The sequence below is a fragment of the Lithobates pipiens genome, unplaced genomic scaffold, assembly GCF_037356315.1.
Source record: "Lithobates pipiens isolate NorthernLeopardFrog02 unplaced genomic scaffold, aLitPip1_a1.2 Scaffold_18, whole genome shotgun sequence".
Classification (NCBI taxonomy): domain Eukaryota; kingdom Metazoa; phylum Chordata; class Amphibia; order Anura; family Ranidae; genus Lithobates; species Lithobates pipiens.
In genome coordinates, this window is record NW_027507758.1 from 364,932,894 (window position 1) to 364,951,868 (window position 18,975).

Here is an 18,975-nt window from a genome sequence, read left to right on the forward strand (position 1 = left end):
TATGACTAAGCAACAATGATGTTGTGAAATGCATCAGTGGTTGTCCTGCTTCTGTTGTGACATGAACGTTGACTATTCTTTACAATAAAGGCTTTTATCAGAGTGCGGCTGTCCAGAATCCACTTCTTCACCGTAGTTACTATGTTGTAAATATGTTTAGTTTTGTATTATATATAAAAATATATAATAAATTATAAAGCACTTTCTTCATGTACTTATTTCAATGACAGAATTATATTGAGTGAAAAAAAAAAATTTATAAATCTTCCTGACAGATTCATATGTACACACTGAATGCCATTTTAGTATATGCGCACGCCTACACATTATCCTAGTGAAAGCGCACAGAGCACATCATCCTGATGCAGATACACAGACCACATCATCATAGTGCATGTGCACACAGCATCCTAATGCATGTATAAACGGCACACCATCCTAGTATATGAATACACTTTGGACACCACATTAGTGTATGCACACTATGCATTATCCTAGTGCAAGCGCATGCTGCACACCATCCTAGTGCTTGAGCACCCAGGACACCACTCTAAAGCATGCAAATACTTCACACCATCGTAGAGCATGCGCACACACAGCATGCCACCCTAATGAATGGACATCATCATAGTTCATGAGAACACAGCACACCATCTTCATGTATGCAAAAACAGCACACCATCCTACTACATGGACACAGTGCACACCATTCTAGTGCCTCCACAAACAATACCTTCTTTGCCACACATTAGCCAGCTAGAAAAATAACTACAAACGATTTTGCATACCAAGCCTCAGAAATCACAGGTAATAAATAGATCTCACTACAGAACTAGACATAGGTAATATACCTGTATTGAGTTACAAACAATGTAACTATGGGTCCCAGAGGCACAAGGGTATGGTATATAATATATAATTCTCAGTCACCAGCATGCTCTTTCAGTTATCATCGTACCTACAAATTGGCCAGCCTTGCAGTAACCGTCTCATAGTTGATTAGCCCTGATACTGGGGAGGAAGCAAATTAAAATGAATATGCTGGTATAATTTAACTTTAAAAATGGTTTGCAATGTTCCCTACTGCCAGCCAATACAAGGTAGTAGTGGAATGTGTCTGGCCACAGTGTGCAGAAACTCCTGTAGAATTGAAACAATGGGATTTATTTAAACCCCTTTCATATGGACATCATCCATTCAGTCACATTTTTTTTCAAAGAAAGAACAAATTCAGTTTATATCAGTTTGCACATCCATCTTCACAGCGGCAGCCGCTGGTATTTTTTTTTTTGGGGGGGGGGGGGGGGGCAAACAGTGCACAGCCAGCCAGCCACCTGCACCTTCCCAACTGGGTGGGCTCTTATGGACGGGCCCCCACTGCATCTACAGTTCACTTTAGTCTGCATCCGTTTTTGCATCTGTTTTATTTAGTTGTTGCAGAAACCAATCCAAGATAAGAAAAGTATAAACAAAAAATGTTTCTTGTCTAAAAATGGACATAAATGGAATGGATGTCATCTGTTTACACCCATTACATTCCAATCAGTGGCATCACTAGGGTTGGGGTCACCTGGTGTGGTAAAACATGGTGTCAATCACCTCCCCTAGTACAGAGTCAACTCCCTTCCGGCCCTCCTTCCCCAGCAAAGAAATCTATGCACATTACAGAAACAAAGTCTGCATAAGGAGAGAAACATATTATATCTCTGTTGTGGCTACGCTATGCCTTTTGGATACATATCTGCTTTAATAAGAGGATATTGATATCTGCCTTGTTAATATACTCATACCATATATTGACAACAGCGGTAGCAATGTCCCCGCAGATCTCCTCAAGCCTGTAAGAACAAGTAGCATGATCTTCCTAGATACTGGTTACTCTGAGCAGTATTGAGTGGGATCCATGCTGACCAAGATGGTGGATGCCCTCCCCTTTAGTGTGGTCATTTCTTGTGTAGTCGTTTCCTGTGATGTCATTTTGCATGGAGGAAGCGATTGGCTGTTGGGGCCATGACTTCCTGTTTATCATGCCCTTTTGTTGTCCATGAATAAAAGCCAAGTGGCTACCATCAGGAGAGGCAGTCGAGCGATGGAGCTAAGAACATGACGGTGACTATGTCTGTTTACTTGGGAAAATGTGGGAGACACAAGTTTATTGAGATGCATTATACCAAAAGGCTGAAAGGGCACTTAGTAGCCCAGGAGATACGCTTTGCGCATATCGAAATCTCCAAGTCATAGTCCATCCCTCACCACAGCGCCCCGTCTTGTCTGCAGGAAAAGACTACAACTCCAGGCCAGCCCAGGCCCTCTGAGTTACTTTTCCCCCAAGGACACAGTGAGTGGGGGTCATTTACTAAAGTGCTCTTGGACTTTAGTAAATACTGCAAGTGCACTTGGAAGTAAAGTCTCTGTAGATGCGAGGGAGACATGCAAGGAAAATAAAAAACAGCATTTTAGCTTGCACATGATTGGATGATAAAATCAGCAGAGCTTTCACTCATTTCAGATCTACCCCTTAGATTTAGAGCGACTGCACTTCCAAGTGGACTTGCAGTGCAAAGTGGATTTGCCTTTCCTAAATAACCCCCAGTGTGTCAGGAAATAATGCGACAGGTGTCCCTGGAACAGCAGGGTTGCAATTGCGACCCCTGTAGCTCCCTCTGTTGGATGTCACCCATGTCCGCACCCCCATAGCGACGCCACTGGTTTCAATGGATCTGGATGTTGGTTGTTCCATTAAAAAAAAAAAAAAAAAAACTTGAACGGACATGAATGAAAGCAGATGATCATCCATTTACATCCACCCATAGACCTGTTTGGTAACTGGAAGGTTCAGCTCCCTCCAAATATTTTCTATAGGATTAAGGTCTGGAGACTGGCTAGGCCACTCCAGGACCTTAATGTGCTTCTTCCTGAGCCACTACTTTTTTGCCTTGGCCCTGTATTTTGGGTCATTGTCATGCTGGAATACCCATCCATGACCCATTTTTGATGCCCTGGCTGAGGGAAGGAGGTTCTCGCCCAAGATTTGACATTACATAGCCCCATCCATCGTCACTTTGATACGGTTGTCCTGTCCCCTTAGCAGAAAAACACCCCCAAAGCATAATGTTTCCACCTCCATGTTTGATGGTGGGGATGGTGTTCTTGGGATCATAGGCAGCATTCCTCCTCCTCTAAACAAGGAGTGTTGAGTTGATGCCAAAGAGCTTGATTTTGGTCTCATCTGACCACAACACTTTCACCGAGTTCTCCTCTGAATCATTCAGATGTTCATTAGCAAACTTCAGACCGGCCTGTACATGTGCTTTCTTGAGCAAGGGGACCTTGCAGGCGCTGCAGGATTTCAGTCCTTCACAGCGTAGTGGGTTACCAATAGTTTTCTTTGTGACTACGGTCTCAGCTGCCTTGAGGTCATTAATAAGATTCTCCTGTGTAGTTCTGTGCTGATTCCTCACCGTTCTCATAGTCATTGAAATGCCATGAGGTAAGACGTTGCATGGAGCCCCAGACCGAGGGAGATTGACAGTTATTTTGTGTTTCTTACATTTGCGCATAATCGCACTAACTGTTGTCACCCTCTCACCAAGCCGCTTGGCGATAGTCTTGTAACTCATTCCAGCCTTGTGTAGATCTACAATCTTGTCCCTGACATCCTTCAACAGCTCTTTGGTCTTGGCCATGGTGGAGAGATTGGAATCTGATTGATTGCTGCTATGAACAGGTGTCTTTTATAGAGGTATAAAGCTGAGATTGGGAGTGCTCCCTTTAAGAAAGTGCTCCTAATTTCAGCTCGTTACCTGTATAGAACACACCTAGGAGCCAGAAATCTTGCTGATTGATAGGGGACCAAATACTTATTTCACTCATTAAAATGCAAATCAATTTATAACTTTTTTGAAATGCGTTTTTCTAGATTGTTTTGTTGTTATTTTGTCTCTTATTGTTGAAATAAGCCTACCATTAAAATTATAGACTGATCATTTTTTTGTCAGTGGACAAATGTACAAAATCAGCAGTGGAGCAATGTAAAACATTACATTTCCCATGATGCTCATGTACTCTGCAGTGTAGCCGAGCATCATAGGAAATGTAGTTCCAAAACACCTGGGGTGCCAAGGTTCGCCATCACTGACCTATACTGTTTGACCACTTACCTGCCGGTCATTATACGGTGGCTGTTTGAAGGGGAATACCGGGGTTATGGCAGCAGCTAGCTGCCATAACCCCCGTATCCTCTTCAACAGTGGGCAGTCGGCTTTCAGATAAAAGTGGTCTTAGTGCTCCGGTCGTCTCCGCTGTTTACCGCATCCGTCAGTAGAGGTGAAGACGACCGGGTCCTGTTTCCTCACAGGCTGGATGCTAAGTGAGGGAAAGATGGCCTCCACACCATTGGATGGTGGAGGTGACGTCAAACGTCACTTCCGTCCAATGGTCTTGCAGGGGAAATTTTTTTGTAAAAAAAAAGAAAAAAAATTGCATTTATTTATTTAATTGCATTTTATTGTAAATGTGAGATCTGAGGTCTTTTTGACCCCAAATCTCACATTAACTAGTTGCTGCCCGCCTTCCCGTCAAATGCCGGCAGGGCAGTGCGGCTCTCGTTCTGGGATGACGTCATATGACTGCGTCCCTAAGCGGCCGCTCTTGGGCTCTAGCGGGAGTGCGCAGCGTGGCGATAGTGGCTGTGCCGTGTTGCTAAGACATGGCGAAACCCCGATCTCTGTAAAGAACCGTGTCAGCGGCTCTTTAACCATGTGATCAGCTGTGTCCAATCACAGCCAGTCACATGTAAACATGGAGATGCTGGTAATTGGCGCTCCTCGTCTCACAATGACAGTGTGTGGTGAGGAGAGCCGATCAGTGGCATCTCCTCACAGGAGACATCTATACATGTAATCAGGGCACTGATCATCAGTGCCCTGCTTACAATAGCAACACAAGTGCCACAAATCAGTGCCAGCGATGAGTGCCCACCACTGCCCATAAGTGACACCAATCAGTGCCATTAGTGATGCCAGTCTGTGCTGGCTATCAGTTACGCCTATCAGTGCGGCATATTAGTGCCTAGACATGTGCACTGACAAAAAATTTGTTAATTTTCGTTTCATTCGTTTGTTTGATTTTTTAGGAAAATCGAAAATTCAGAAATTTCGTGAATTTTCACATTTAGATTTTTCTGATTTCCGAATTTACGAACTTTCAATTTTCCAAATTTTCGAATTTCTGATTTCCGAATTTCAGATTTTGAATTTTCAGATTTCCAAATTTTGGAATTTCCGGATTTACGAATTTACAAATTTTCGGACTTCGAGAATTCAAAGATTTGAAAGTCAAAAAAATTTGAAAATCTGAAAAAAAAGAGAGAAAATCAGTTTAATTAACAACTAACTATTAAATTAACAAGTACGAATTTATCCGAAGTTACGAATTATCTGAAATAACAAATGCCACATCTAAACAAATGGAAGGGAACAAATTAATAATAAATAATTAATAATAATAAAAAGGTTTTATTAGTATTAGATTGTTACGTTCCATTTGTTTAGATGTGGCATTCGTTATTTCAGATTATTCATAACTTCGGATAAATTCGCACTTATTAAGTTCACTAACAGACAAATTTGAAAGGGAATTCCAATACCTATAATTTAATAGTTAGTTATTATTTAGAATTAAACAGATTTTCTTTCTTTTTTTCTGATTTGGAATTTTCCGAAAAATTTGGAATTCCGAAAATCGGAAATCGGAAATTCGGAAATTTGTAATTTCGCAAATTTTGAAATTCGGAAATTGAAAAATTTGGAAATTCGGAATTAACAATTTTGTCTAAATTTGTTAAAAAACGAATTTGGAACTAAACAAATTGCACATGTCTATTAGTGCCTCCTCATCAGTGCCACCTAATCAGTGCCCTTAAGTGGCACCTCATCAATGCCCACCAGTTCAGCCTAACAGTGAAGAAGAAAAATGACTTAATTACAAAATTTAGTAAATCTTTTTTTTTTTTTTTTTGTAAAAAATAAAAAACCTACCAGTGATTAAATACCACCAAAAGAAAGCTCTATTTGTGTGAAGAAAATAATAAAAATGTCATCAGGGTACAGTGTAGCACGACCGCACAATTGTCATTCAAAGTGTGACAGCACTGAAAGCTGAAAAAATGGCCCAGGATGGAAGGGGGTGTAAGTGCCTTGTAGGCAGGTGGTTAAAGAGGTCCTGTCTTGCTTTTTTTCTATTACAAGGGATGTTTACATTTCTTGTAATAGGAATAAAAGTGACCCAATTTAAATTTTTTTAAAATACAGTGTAAAAGGAAAAAACAAAACAAAGTAAAATAAATTTAAAAAAATAATAATTTGAATTGCCCCGTCCCACCGAGCTCATGGGCAGAAGCGAACGCATACGTAAGTCGTGCCCGCATATGAAAACGGTGTTCAAACCACACATGTAATGTATCGCCTCGATCGGTAAAAGGAGAGTAATAATTCTAGCCCTAGACCTTCCCTGTAACTCAAAACGGGTAACCTGTAGAAATTTTTAAACGTTGCCTATGGAAATTTTTAAGGGTCAAAAATTGTCGCCATTCCACAAGCGGGCACAATTTTGAAGCTTGATATGTTGGGTATCAATTTACTCAGCGTAACATTTTCTTTCACGATATAAAAAAATGGGCTAACTTTACTGTTGTCTTATTTTTTAATTGAAAAAGTTTATTTTTTCCCAAAAAATTGCACTTGTGGGACTGCTGCGCAAATACGGTGTTGCATAAAGTATTACAACGACCACCATTTAATTCTTTATGGTGTCTGGAAAAAAAAAAATAATGTTTGGGGGTTCTAAGTAATTTTCTAGCAAAAAAAGAAAAAAAATATATTTTAAAGTGGAGGTCCACCCTAAAATGGACCTTCCGCTCATCGGATTCCTCCCCCCCTCCGGCGCCACAATTGGCACCTTTCAGGGGGGAGGGGGGTGCAGTTACCTGGATAATCCAGGTAACTGCACCCACTTCCGGGCTAGCTCTCTGCGGAAAGGGGCGTACATTACGCCCCTTTCCGCAAGTGCCTGCCTCCTTCCGAAAGTGCCCCGCTGCCTGCTGGGAAACACACAGATCACAGAGGCAGCGGGGACCATCCTCATTGCGCAGCGCGGCTTGCGCATGCTCAGTAGGGAACCGGGAAATGAAGCCAAAGGCTCCATTTCCTGATTCCCATACCCAAGATGGCGGCGGCAGCACTCGAGTGTCGATCTAGAGATCGGCTTCGGGTGCCGACATCGCGGGCGCGCTGGACAGGTAAGTGTCACTATTTTAAAAGTCAGCAGCTGCAGTATTTGTAGCTGCTGACTTTAAAAAAAAAAAAAAAAAAACGCGGAGTCCCGGCGGACTCCCGCTTTAAACTTGTAAACATCAAATCTCAAAAAGAGGCTTGGTTAAAATACAGTAATAGACTGGGGGAGATTTGCTAAAATTGGAGTGTGCAAAATCTGGATCAGCTGTGCCTAGAAACCAATCAGCTTCCCGTTTTTTTTTTTTGTCAAAGTTTATTTGAACAAGCTGAAGTTAGAAGCTGAGTGGCTACCATGCACAGCCAGATTTTGCGCTCACTGGTTTTAGTAAATTAACTCCACTGTCTCACCCTGCTCTGCACAGTTGCTCTCTATTTTAGGAACTGCGCTTAAAGCGGAGGTCCACCCTAAAATGGACCTTCCACTCATCGGATTCCTCCCCCCCTCCGGCGCCACAATTGGCACCTTTCAGGGGGGAGGGGGGTGCAGTTACCTGGATAATCCAGGTAACTGCACCCACTTCCGGGCTAGCTCTCTGCGGAAAGGGGCGTACATTACGCCCCTTTCCGCAAGTGCCCGCCCCCTTCCGCAAGTGCCCCGCTGCCTGCTGGGAAACACACAGATCCCAGAGGCAGTGGGGACCGTCCTCATTGCGCAGCGCGGCTCGCGCATGCGCAGTAGGGAACCGGGAAATGAAGCCGAAAGGCTCCATTTCCTGATTCCCATACCCAAGATGGCGGCGGCAGCACTCGAGTGTCGATCTAGAGATCGGCTTCGGGTGCCGACATCGCGGGCGCGCTGGACAGGTAAGTGTCACTATTTTAAAAGTCAGCAGCTGCAGTATTTGTAGCTGCTGACTTTAAAAAAAAAAAAAACGCGGAGTCCCGGCGGACTCCCGCTTTAATTTGTAGAGGTCGAGCTGCTGACAGCCTAAAGATTTACTGCTGCCCAGGGGCTCTGGGCTTCAGCAAAATGGCAGCCTCCAGTAAGAAGAAACAGGAGCAATGTTGGAGGCAATTTACAGCACACATTCATTTTGGTAGCATAAGTATTCATGTGAAATGTATGTTCCTTGCTAAAGAATATTATTTTTATCAAGTTGTTATGGGCAAAGATCCACTTTAAGGTTTGACAAAAAAAAAAAAAAAAAACCTGGCTTGCAAGCCCACAAATACCAGCTGAACCTAGCCCACCACTTCCCCTGGGCAATGACCTTTATGGAAAATTGGTACCCCCAACCCAATGTCCTTACCAACACATTTTTAAACTACTTTCAGGAATGCAAAGACCTTACGGCTCTAACTCAGAATACATATGATAGAGAAATAAATCGCAAATTAGATGCTTCGTAAACCGACCCCCAGATCGCTGCCAATACGCCAGTTCATCCCATTGGAGACTCCATTGGGGCTTTTCAGTCCAAAACCAGACAATGTGCCAACCCTACTTCACTAGGTGTCTATTCTACTCCTTTTCTGGTGACAGCAGGGATATTTTACATTTCCCATAAGAGGAGCACAGATAGACACAGCTTGTAACTCTTCCTGTTGTATCCAGAACTAGAACAATGCTCAGGTTGAATTGCAGGTCCTGCTGGTAACACTCATTATATTACATTAGCAGGTACAGGCGCTACTGTGTAAGCATTAAAGTGGCTTCCAGGGCTGGACGCGGAACCCTGCAGCGTGCTTTGAGTTCCCGGCGGACTGCTATTCCGGCGTCCAGCTTTAGTGCTGACTTGGAGCTGTACTTCCGGGCGGTGCTGTCACAATCTAGTAGCCCCGCCCGGAAAGTGGACACGGAGACACCGGGAGGTGAGCTGGGAATAGGGTTTGTGTTGTGTTTTATGTGTGGGATGCTGACTTTGTTCCTTGGCTGATGTCTGCGTATTATAGTGCCATATCAGGTATGTGAGATATTAGTCTATAACATCTATATGGAGGTAGGGATGGAAGGGTGGGGTGTTTGAAGTTACCATAATCCTGGAATGTCTTCCTAAGATTGGGGAAGTTATTGCTGTGTTGCTGATAAGTAATCAGGGTTTCTCTTCCATTCTGTTACCTGCATTGGAAACTTTTGCTCCATATTTCAGTGATGTGTTATGTTCTGTGCCCAGTCAGGGCATAGATCGGTGTGTACTATATATGGGGGAGAGATGGGTGTGTGTGCTATATACGGGGCAGAGATGTGTGTGTTATATACAGGGCAGAGATCGGTGTGTGTGTGATATATACAGGGCAGAGATCGGTGTGTGTGTGTGTGTGATATATACAGGGCAGAGATCGGTGTGTGTGTGTGTGTGATATATACAGGGCAGAGATCGGTGTGTGTGTGTGTGTGATATATACAGGGCAGAGATCGGTGTGTGTGTGTGTGATATATACAGGGCAGAGATCGGTGTGTGTGTGTGTGATATATACAGGGCAGAGATCGGTGTGTGTGTGTGTGATATATACAGGGCAGAGATCGGTGTGTGTGTGTGATATATACAGGGCAGAGATCGGTGTGTGTGTGTGATATATACAGGGCAGAGATCGGTGTGTGTGTGTGATATATACAGGGCAGAGATCGGTGTGTGTGTGTGTGTGTGTGTGTGTGTGTGTGTGTGTGTGTGTGTGTGTGATATATACAGGGCAGAGATCGGTGTGTGTGTGTGATATATACAGGGCAGAGATCGGTGTGTGTGTGTGTGTGATATATACAGGGCAGAGATCGGTGTGTGTGTGTGTGTGTGATATATACAGGGCAGAGATCGGTGTGTGTGTGTGTGATATATACAGGGCAGAGATCGGTGTGTGTGTGTGTGTGATATATACAGGGCAGAGATCGGTGTGTGTGTGTGATATATACAGGGCAGAGATCGGTGTGTGATATATACAGGGCAGAGATCGGTGTGTGTTATATACAGGGCAGAGATCGGTGTGTGTTATATACAGGGCAGAGATCGGTGTGTGTTATATACAGGGCAGAGATCGGTGTGTGTGTGTTATATACAGGGCAGAGATCGGTGTGTGTGTGTTATATACAGGGCAGAGATCGGTGTGTGTGTGTGTGATATACAGGGCAGAGATCGGTGTGTGTGTGATATATACAGGGCAGAGATCGGTGTGTGTGTGTGTGATATATACAGGGCAGAGATCGGTGTGTGATATATACAGGGCAGAGATCGGTGTGTGTTATATACAGGGCAGAGATCGGTGTGTGTTATATACAGGGCAGAGATCGGTGTGTGTTATATACAGGGCAGAGATCGGTGTGTGTGTGTTATATACAGGGCAGAGATCGGTGTGTGTGTGTTATATACAGGGCAGAGATCGGTGTGTGTGTGTTATATACAGGGCAGAGATCGGTGTGTGTGTGTTATATACAGGGCAGAGATCGGTGTGTGTGTGTTTATATACAGAGCAGAGATCGGTGTGTGTGCAATGTACAGGTCAACCTTTGTCCTGACAAATCAGCTGCTTGTGGTGTATGGAGAGATAAGGAGACATCCAGTGACCTCATTATGGAGGAAGGCTCAATTCTGCTCCCTCTACCCTGTATCAGAGCTGATCTACAGGAGACCACAGTATCTATATCAAACACACATACACTTTTTATATCGGAGCTGGTGGCACCCTGGAGATGTGTAATTCACAGAGCATTTATTGTTCTCACAAATATGTCACCCGGCTGCTGGTAGGGTGGAGGTCCCCACACAGGGACAGGTTTGATTTGATTTCTTGGCTGATATTTCTATGTAGGAAAGTCATGTGGCAGCAGCTACTGAAACATGTTTATGTACAAAAGAACATCTTCTTTCTTCCAAGGATCTCCTGTTCTAACAACAAACGTGGGGAACTTTAAGCCTTAAAAAGGTTCATGCCTTTTGTGTTTCTATTTTCACGTATTTTTGTTTACATGTCTTTCAGCATGTGTCAACACATATTTTATTTATTGCAGGCACTTCTATAGAACCAACAATTACACAGCAGTTTACATATATTGCACATTCACATCAATCAGTCCATGCCCTCAAGAAGCTTACAATCGAAGGCCTCTACCTCACATACATACACATGTTTGTGTCAGTTTAGACCAGAGCCAATAACCTACCCAAGCAAAAGGGAGCATGCTAACTCCATGCAGGCTGTGTCCTGAGTGTTTTTTTTTTTTGTTTTTTTTTTAAATGTGCCTTTGTGCATTTTTTAGGTTTGCACTTTAATGCACATGTGATAGATGGTGCCTGTTCACATCTGTGTGATTCAGCGTTTTTTTTTAACAGCTTAGGTCCGTTTTCTTGAGGCCCGTTAAAGTCAATGGTATAGCATTAAAACACATGTATGTTACATTTTGTATGTTTTCAGCCACTAGTAAGCCTAAATAGCCCCCCCCCCCCCCTATTACAGGCACTTGTATAGCGCTGTCAATTTACACAGCACTTTACATATATACAGTTGTGCACATAAGTTTACATACCCTGGCAAAACTTATGATTTCTTGGCCATTTTTTAGAGAGTATGAATGATAAGACAAAAACTTTTCTTTCACTCATGTTTAGTGTTTGGCTGAAGCCATTTATTATCAATCACCGGTGTTTACTCTTTTTAAGTCCTAATCACAACAGAAACTACCCAAATGACCCTGATCAAAAGTTTACATATCCCAGTTCTTAATACCGTGTATTGCCCCCTTTAACATCAATGACAGCTTGAAGTCTTTTGTGGTATTTGTGGATGAGGCTCTTTATCTTAGATGGTAAAGCTGCCCATTCCTCTTGGCAAAAAGCCTCCAGTTCCTGGAAAAACTTGGGCTCTCTTGCATGAACTGCATGTTTTGAGATCTCCCCAGAGTGGCTTCATGATATTGAGGTCAGAAGACTTAGATGGCCACTCTAGAACCTTCACTTTTTTCTACTGTAGCCAATGACAGGTTGACTTAGCCTTGTGTTTTGATCATTGTCGTGTTGGAATGTCCAAGTACGCCCCATGCGCAGATTCCTGGCTGCAAATGCAAACGTTCCCTCAGTATTGTTTGATAACTGCATTCATCTTGCTTTCAATTTTGACCAAATTTCCTTTGCCTTTGTAGCTCATGCATCCCCAAAACATCAGCGATCCACCTCCGTGTTTTATAGTAGAAATGGGCCTTGTTGTCTCCTCTCCAAATGTAGCTAAATTTTGGTCTCGTCACTCCAAATGACTTTGTGCCAGAAGGTTTCAGGCTTGCCTCTGAGGTGTTTGGCATTTTGTAAGCAGGATGCATTGTGGTATTTGTATAGTAATGGCTTTCTTCTGGTGACTCAACCATGCAGCCCATCTTTCTTCAAGTGCCTCCTTTATTGTGCATCTGGAAACAGCCACACCACATGTTTTCAGAGAGTCCTGTATTTCACCTGAAGTTATTTGTGGGTTTTCTTTGCATCCTGAACAATTTTTCTGGCAGTTGTGGCTGAAATTTTGTTTGGTCTACCTGACCATGGTTTGGTTTCAACAGAAACCCTCATTTTCCACTTCTTGATTAGAGTTTGAACACTGCTGATTGGCATTCTCAATTCCTTGGATATCTTTTTATATCCCTTTCCTGTTTTATACAGTTCAACTACCTTTTCCTGCAGATTCTTTGACAATTCTTTTGTTTTCCCCATGACTCAGAATCCAGAAACATCCATACAGCACTGGATGAAAGATGCAAGGGTATGTCAAGAGTCCAGAAACTCATTGACTTTTTATACACACACACACACACACTGATTACAGGTGAGGATTTGTTACCTTTTAATAGCCATTCAAACCCCTTTGTGTCAACTTGTGTGCATGTTATCAGGCTAAAATCACCAGGGTATGTAAACTTTTAATCTGGGTCGTTTGGGTAGTTTCTGTTTGTCATTATGGTTTAAAAAAAAAAAGTAAACACATTTCATTGATCCTGGGAAGAAGTGAGTAAAGGATTCCCCCAGTTGACAGCAATACTAACCTAAAAGAGTTACTAACCTCTCCCTGCTCCTACTGCAAACAAAATTTAAAATGTTTTGGCTGTAGTTGGGCTTCTGATCTATTTGAAAAGCAAGTTTATAACTGAGGAGCTCTTGAAATTCATAAATATAACATCCAAATATTTCTTTGCAGTGGAGGTGCTGGTAATATTCTTAGGTTTTGACTCCCTCAAAAATATTGTACTTCTGTTGAGGACAGACCAGAACTGGGAAGCAGTTGTAGGGTTTTTTTTTTTTTTTTTTTTTTTTTACATCTTCAGAAAGTATGGCCAGGCAGAAACTACAATTCTAATCTCCTCATGTGTAGGTGGCACTTAGAGTCATGAAGATAACTTAAAAATACCCTAAACGAACCTGTAAACAAGGAAATCAGACTCTGTAGAAGATTGTACATAGCAACAAGAAATATTTGCCACAAGCAGTTTTCAGAAGACAATGTCACTTTACCCTGAATGAGTCAGAAGCAAAATGCATATGCCTCGGTACATACAGTGCATCCGGAAAGTATTCGCAGCACAGCACTTTTTCCACATTTTGCTATGTTACAGCCTTATTCCAAAATGGATTAAATTCATTATTTTCCTCAAAATCCTACAAACAATACCCTGTAATTACAACGTGAAAGAAGTTTGTTTGAAATCTTTGCAAATATATTAAAAATAAAAATAATATCGCTTGTACATAAGTATTCACAGCCTTAAGCCGCAACACTCAAAATTGTGCTCAGGTGCATCCTGTTTCCACTGATCATCCTTGAGATGTTTCTACAACTTGATTGGAGCCCACTTGTGGTAAATTCAGTTAATTGGACATGATTGGAAAGGCACACACCTGTCTATATAAGGTCCCACACAAACTGTGCATTTCTGAGCACAAACCAAGCCATGAAGTCCAAGGTATTATCTGTAGATCTCCAAGACAGGAATTTATTGAGGCACAGATCTGGGGAAGGGTACAGAAAAACTGTACCGGCCCAACTGAGCAATTGGGGGAGAAGGGCCTTAGTCAGGGAGGTGACCAAGAACCCGATGGCCACTCTGACAGAGCTCCAGCGTTTCTCTGTGGAGAGAGGATAACCTTCCAGAAGACCAACCATCTCTGCAGCACTCCACCAATCAGGCCTGTATGGTAGAGTAGCCAGACGAAAGCCACTCCCCAGTAAAAGGCACATGACCGCCCGCCTGGAGTTTGCCAAAAGGCATCTGAAGGACCACGAGAAACAAAATTCTCTGGTCTGATGAAACAAAGATTGAACTCTTTGGCCTGAATGGCAAGCGTTGTGTCTGGCAGAAACCATGCAACGCTCATCACCTGGCCAATATCATTCCACAGTGAAGCATGGTGGTGGCAGTATCATGCTGTAGGGATGTTTTTCATTGGCAGGAACTGGGAGACTAGTCAGATTTGAGGGAAAGACCAATACAGCAATGTACAGAAAGCCTGCTCTGGAGTGCTCTGGACCTCAGACTGGGGCAAAGATTCATCTTTCAACAGGACAACGACTCTAAGCACACAGCCAAGATAACAAAGTTGTGGCTACAAGACAACTCTTGGAATGTCCTTGAGTGTCCCAGACTTGAACCCAATTGAACATCTCTGGAGAAATCTGAAAATGGCTGTGCATCAGCGCTCCCCATCCAACCTGAGGGAGCTTGAGAGGTCCTGCAAGAAGAATGGGAGAAACTGCCCAAAAATAGGTGTGCCCAGCTTGTACATAATACTCCAAAATGTGTGTGAACGAATGTGTAGCTCTAGAAATGAATAAAACCTGGGATTGATTCCAGGAAGTGAATATACACTCCTAAACAGTAAATGAATCAAAATGAACTTGAAAACTTGTGCATGAAAGGAAATATGAGCATAATGGCACATTAATGTACAACTAGTGCAAATTAGATGCATACAAGTAAGATACTAACTAAAGTACACAGACAGTATTCAATCCAAGTTCAAAATATCAAAAAGAATCATGATATAATGGGAAGTGATGAGCCCACAGACAGATATACTATCTGTCTGTGTGTTCTAAACACCACCCCATATATGTGCACTTTAGTTAGTATCTTGCTTGTATGCATCTAATTTGCACTAGTTGTACATTAATGTGCCATTGAGATTATTCCTTTTGCCAATATTTTCTTTCTTTCGTGCACAGGTTTGCACATTAATTTTGATTGATTCATTTACCGTTTAGGAGTGTATATTCACTTCCTGGAATTATTCTTATTCATTTCTAGCGATACACATTCGCATTGAACAAAATGTGGAATAGTGAAGCGCTGTGAACACTTTCCAGATGCACTGTAAGCTCCAAACTTTCTTTCACAGCATATCAAATAAAAACATTGAATGAGAGATGACTATTGTTTAATTAAATCGAACCTGTATTCATCTTTAAAAAAAAAAAACACCGAAGGGCTGCGATTCATACTACTTTTACTTAAAGCGGTATTAAGCCCAAAACCTAAAATGTAACCTAATATAGTTTACCAATCACTAGATGGGAAGGCTGCATTAGTTTTCTTTTTTTTTAGGTTTATTTCCCTCTGATTTCACCTGGTGATCTGGCTAATAACATACCTCATGTATTGGTGTGCCCCCACTCTGGATGAAGGAGCAAGGGGGCACTTTTTCGACAGCAGTCAGTCAGTTTTGGCGGGGGGGTACAGTAGTATTAAATTTACTAGAACATTTAGATACACTAACACATTGAAGTAAAACTCCAGCTCCCACTTTTGTAAAGGTTTTACATGAATAAATGCTGATCATTGTAAACACCCATGTCATTATTAGTGGTCTGTGTCATCCATGTAAACTGATACATTTGCAGGACAGCTTGTTCTTTTGAAAAACAGACTCGCTGGCCAGATCACCAGATGAGAATAGAAGAAAGCCTAAAAAAGATAACAAATTCAGCCATCACATCTAAGAAATGGTAAGCTGCAATATAATATTTGCATTTGGGTTTAATACCGCTTTAAAATAGAAGAAAAGGCTACACAACATACTTGTTGTTATATGGTGCTTCCCCATTGATTTTGTACTCCCGCAGATTGTCTAGAACAAATTTGAGAAAATGTATTTAGATTAGGGTTGCACTGATATTGGTATCAGTGCTGATACTAAGCATTTGCACATGTACACGTGCAAATGCTCCGATACTTGAAACCGATACCTTTGCGGTGCCATTTCAGCCCATTAAAAAAACAATGGACTCAAAACACACTGCAAAGAATCGCATGCGATTAGAACAAAAATGCAGTGGTATTCTTGTCCTAATCACTTGCGGTTTCCCCCACACCTGCTGTGTGAGCCCAGGCTTCTCATAGTGACTTCAGCCTGGGTTCACACAATAGCAGTGGGGGAAACTGCATGCAGTTCAGATAGGTAGAGCGCCACATTCCTGTTCAAATCGCATGCAATTTATTGCAGTGTAATTTGAGACCATTCATTTTGTATGGGCTCAAATTGTACCGCAATGGCATCGATATCAGAGAGTACTTGAGCACAAGTATTTGTACTCCTACTTGCTGACAAAAAAAAATGTCTGCAAGGGAGTCTAAGGCCTGGTTCACACCTATGCATTTTTAATGCGTTTTCAGTTTTGCAGAAACACACTACAGTCCATTTAACATGGTTTCCTATGGGTCATGTTCATGTGCATTTTATGGGAAGGGCCAGGGATTTTTTTTTAATGGCTTTTGGTTCCATACACTTCAGTGGAAGTGTGTATTGAAAAACACAAAATGCGCCCAGAATATGCAAACTGCAACCTGCATAGGTGTGAACCAAGCCCAGGGCCCTTTCACATTATGTGCTGTGACTGTAATCTTTTTGCATTTGATCAACAGCAGCCACTGCAAGGGCATATAGAACACAGTTATTTCCTATGTACCCGTTCACACTGCAGTGCTACCTTCAGGTGGGTTGAAGTGCATTGTGAAAAATGTCAGACATGCTGCATTTTTAAGCAGTGCACTGGATCTTACCCAAAGTCAATGCCCCCACTGGGGTGGTTGGGAATGAAATGTTGCTTTGACATTTCAATAAAGTTGGATGAAAAAAAAAAGTAAACCATGTAGCAACAGGATGCTAACTGCAGACTTAATCCGATTTATTTTATTGTGCAGCTAGTGTGAACGCACCCTAAAAGAAACCTTTAACAGGTATATTGCTGTGTAGCTATTTCCTCCACATTAACTTCTGCCAATCCACCATTCCATTCACCTGGAGGAGTGAAGAGAAAAAGTTTTAGGCCCCTTTCACACAGGGCGGACCTTTTGATTAGAAGGGGGATCTGTCCACTGATTGGAGCAGAGCGAGTGGATGAAAGGTCTGTGTCTGCTCTGTTTATTCAGAGCATTCATGGATAGAGCCTGCTCTGTAGTATGAGTGGACTCCGCTGTCTGTTTAGACCTGACTGCCCTCCAATCCGATCAGCCTAGACAGAGGAAGAGTTATCCCCTTAGTTTTTTTTAACGGAAAAAAATGTTAAAAAAGATGTTAACGGACACAAGCCTGTTTACACCTGCCGGTCCATAGGGGTGAATGGACCATCCGACCGGGCCCGCCTGAAAAACTGACAGGTGGTCCTAATCAGCGTGGTTGTGTGAAAGGGAACTTATAGTTGGAGCTTACACAGTGCTAAGGACTCTCTGCCTGCCCCAATATTACAGCTCTGTGCCTAGCGTTGTGGGAGAAAGTCAGATGTTCCCCCATACTTGAAAGTACTGAGTATTTCTTTTCACTTCAGACAGTCAGAGTATGGGAAGAATGGAAGCAAGGTGAATATACACGGTGGCAGTCAGACATAATGCTTTGCTCAGAATGAGTGAAGGGCAGTGGTTATAAACCCACTTTGAAGGAAAAAAAAAAAAACACCCCCTGCCGACCTCAGTCTTGGAGGTTACTTCCGGCATACGTGGCGTTGCTTCAGTTTGTCAGTGCACGTGTGCCGATGACGTCAGCACGTGCAAATACAGGGGATTTTTCCTAAACTGTTCAGATTTAGGAGATATCCTGGGTAGCTACAGGTACTGTAAGCCGCCTTTATAGGCTTACCTGTAGCACAAAGTGGTCTTTAAGGGTTTACAACCATTTTAAAACGCCTTCTGCAATGTGATTTTCAGGCAGTATATACTAGTTATTGCAGAGTAATCAGTGACGGGGCCAAGTCCAGGCTGCGGTGGTCAGGATATGTGTAGAATTGATCGTTCAGTTCTGTCCTTTGAACTTGTCAGCAGTTTATTAGAATTGAACAAAGTGCAGATAGTGTCATTTCTACAAGTCAGCTATGTGGCAGTGAATGAGGACATCTCAGCCAGGGAACACTGCAAGGTTTGTCATTTCGTTGCGGACATCTATATTTCCATGACTGACCTTTATGCTGAAATGTACAGAACTGCAGGTAGGGAACCAGAGGGCTTGTATGATCTTGTATGTGACATTCCATCTGATGTCCTACAGCCAGTGATTTCCCTTACTAGGATGTACGGTATGTTTTCTGCCAGAAGAGCTGCATGGCAACAAGAGTATGCACAAGTCTTTACTTCAGATAAGTTTATTAGTAGGTTTATCATCGGCATTGTGTATTCATTTAAATATAAATCTCATGCTTGTATTGTAGTTATGCACATTTAAAATTCTTTGAATACTGGAGCACAGGGTACTGGTTTCAATATCTTGTTTTCAGACCCCATGACTGTCTCTAA

The 18,975-nt window shown here is 42.4% G+C and overlaps 1 protein-coding gene across 5 annotated transcripts in view; it reads left to right on the plus strand.

The window, feature by feature from the left end:
* Positions 1-8,954: 8,954 nt before the first annotated feature.
* Positions 8,955-18,975, plus strand: part of PCYT1A (phosphate cytidylyltransferase 1A, choline) — a 56,497-nt gene continuing 46,476 nt past the window's right edge. Inside the window, exon 1 of one of the 5 annotated variants that reach the window (XM_077487586.1) lies at positions 8,955-9,104. The gene's annotated coding sequence lies outside the window, so the exon portion shown is untranslated. Of the gene's footprint in view, positions 9,197-16,178; positions 16,200-18,488; positions 18,672-18,975 lie in introns of those variants that run through there. The other 4 variants (XM_077487587.1, XM_077487590.1, XM_077487589.1 and 1 more) reach the window with 4 other exon arrangements.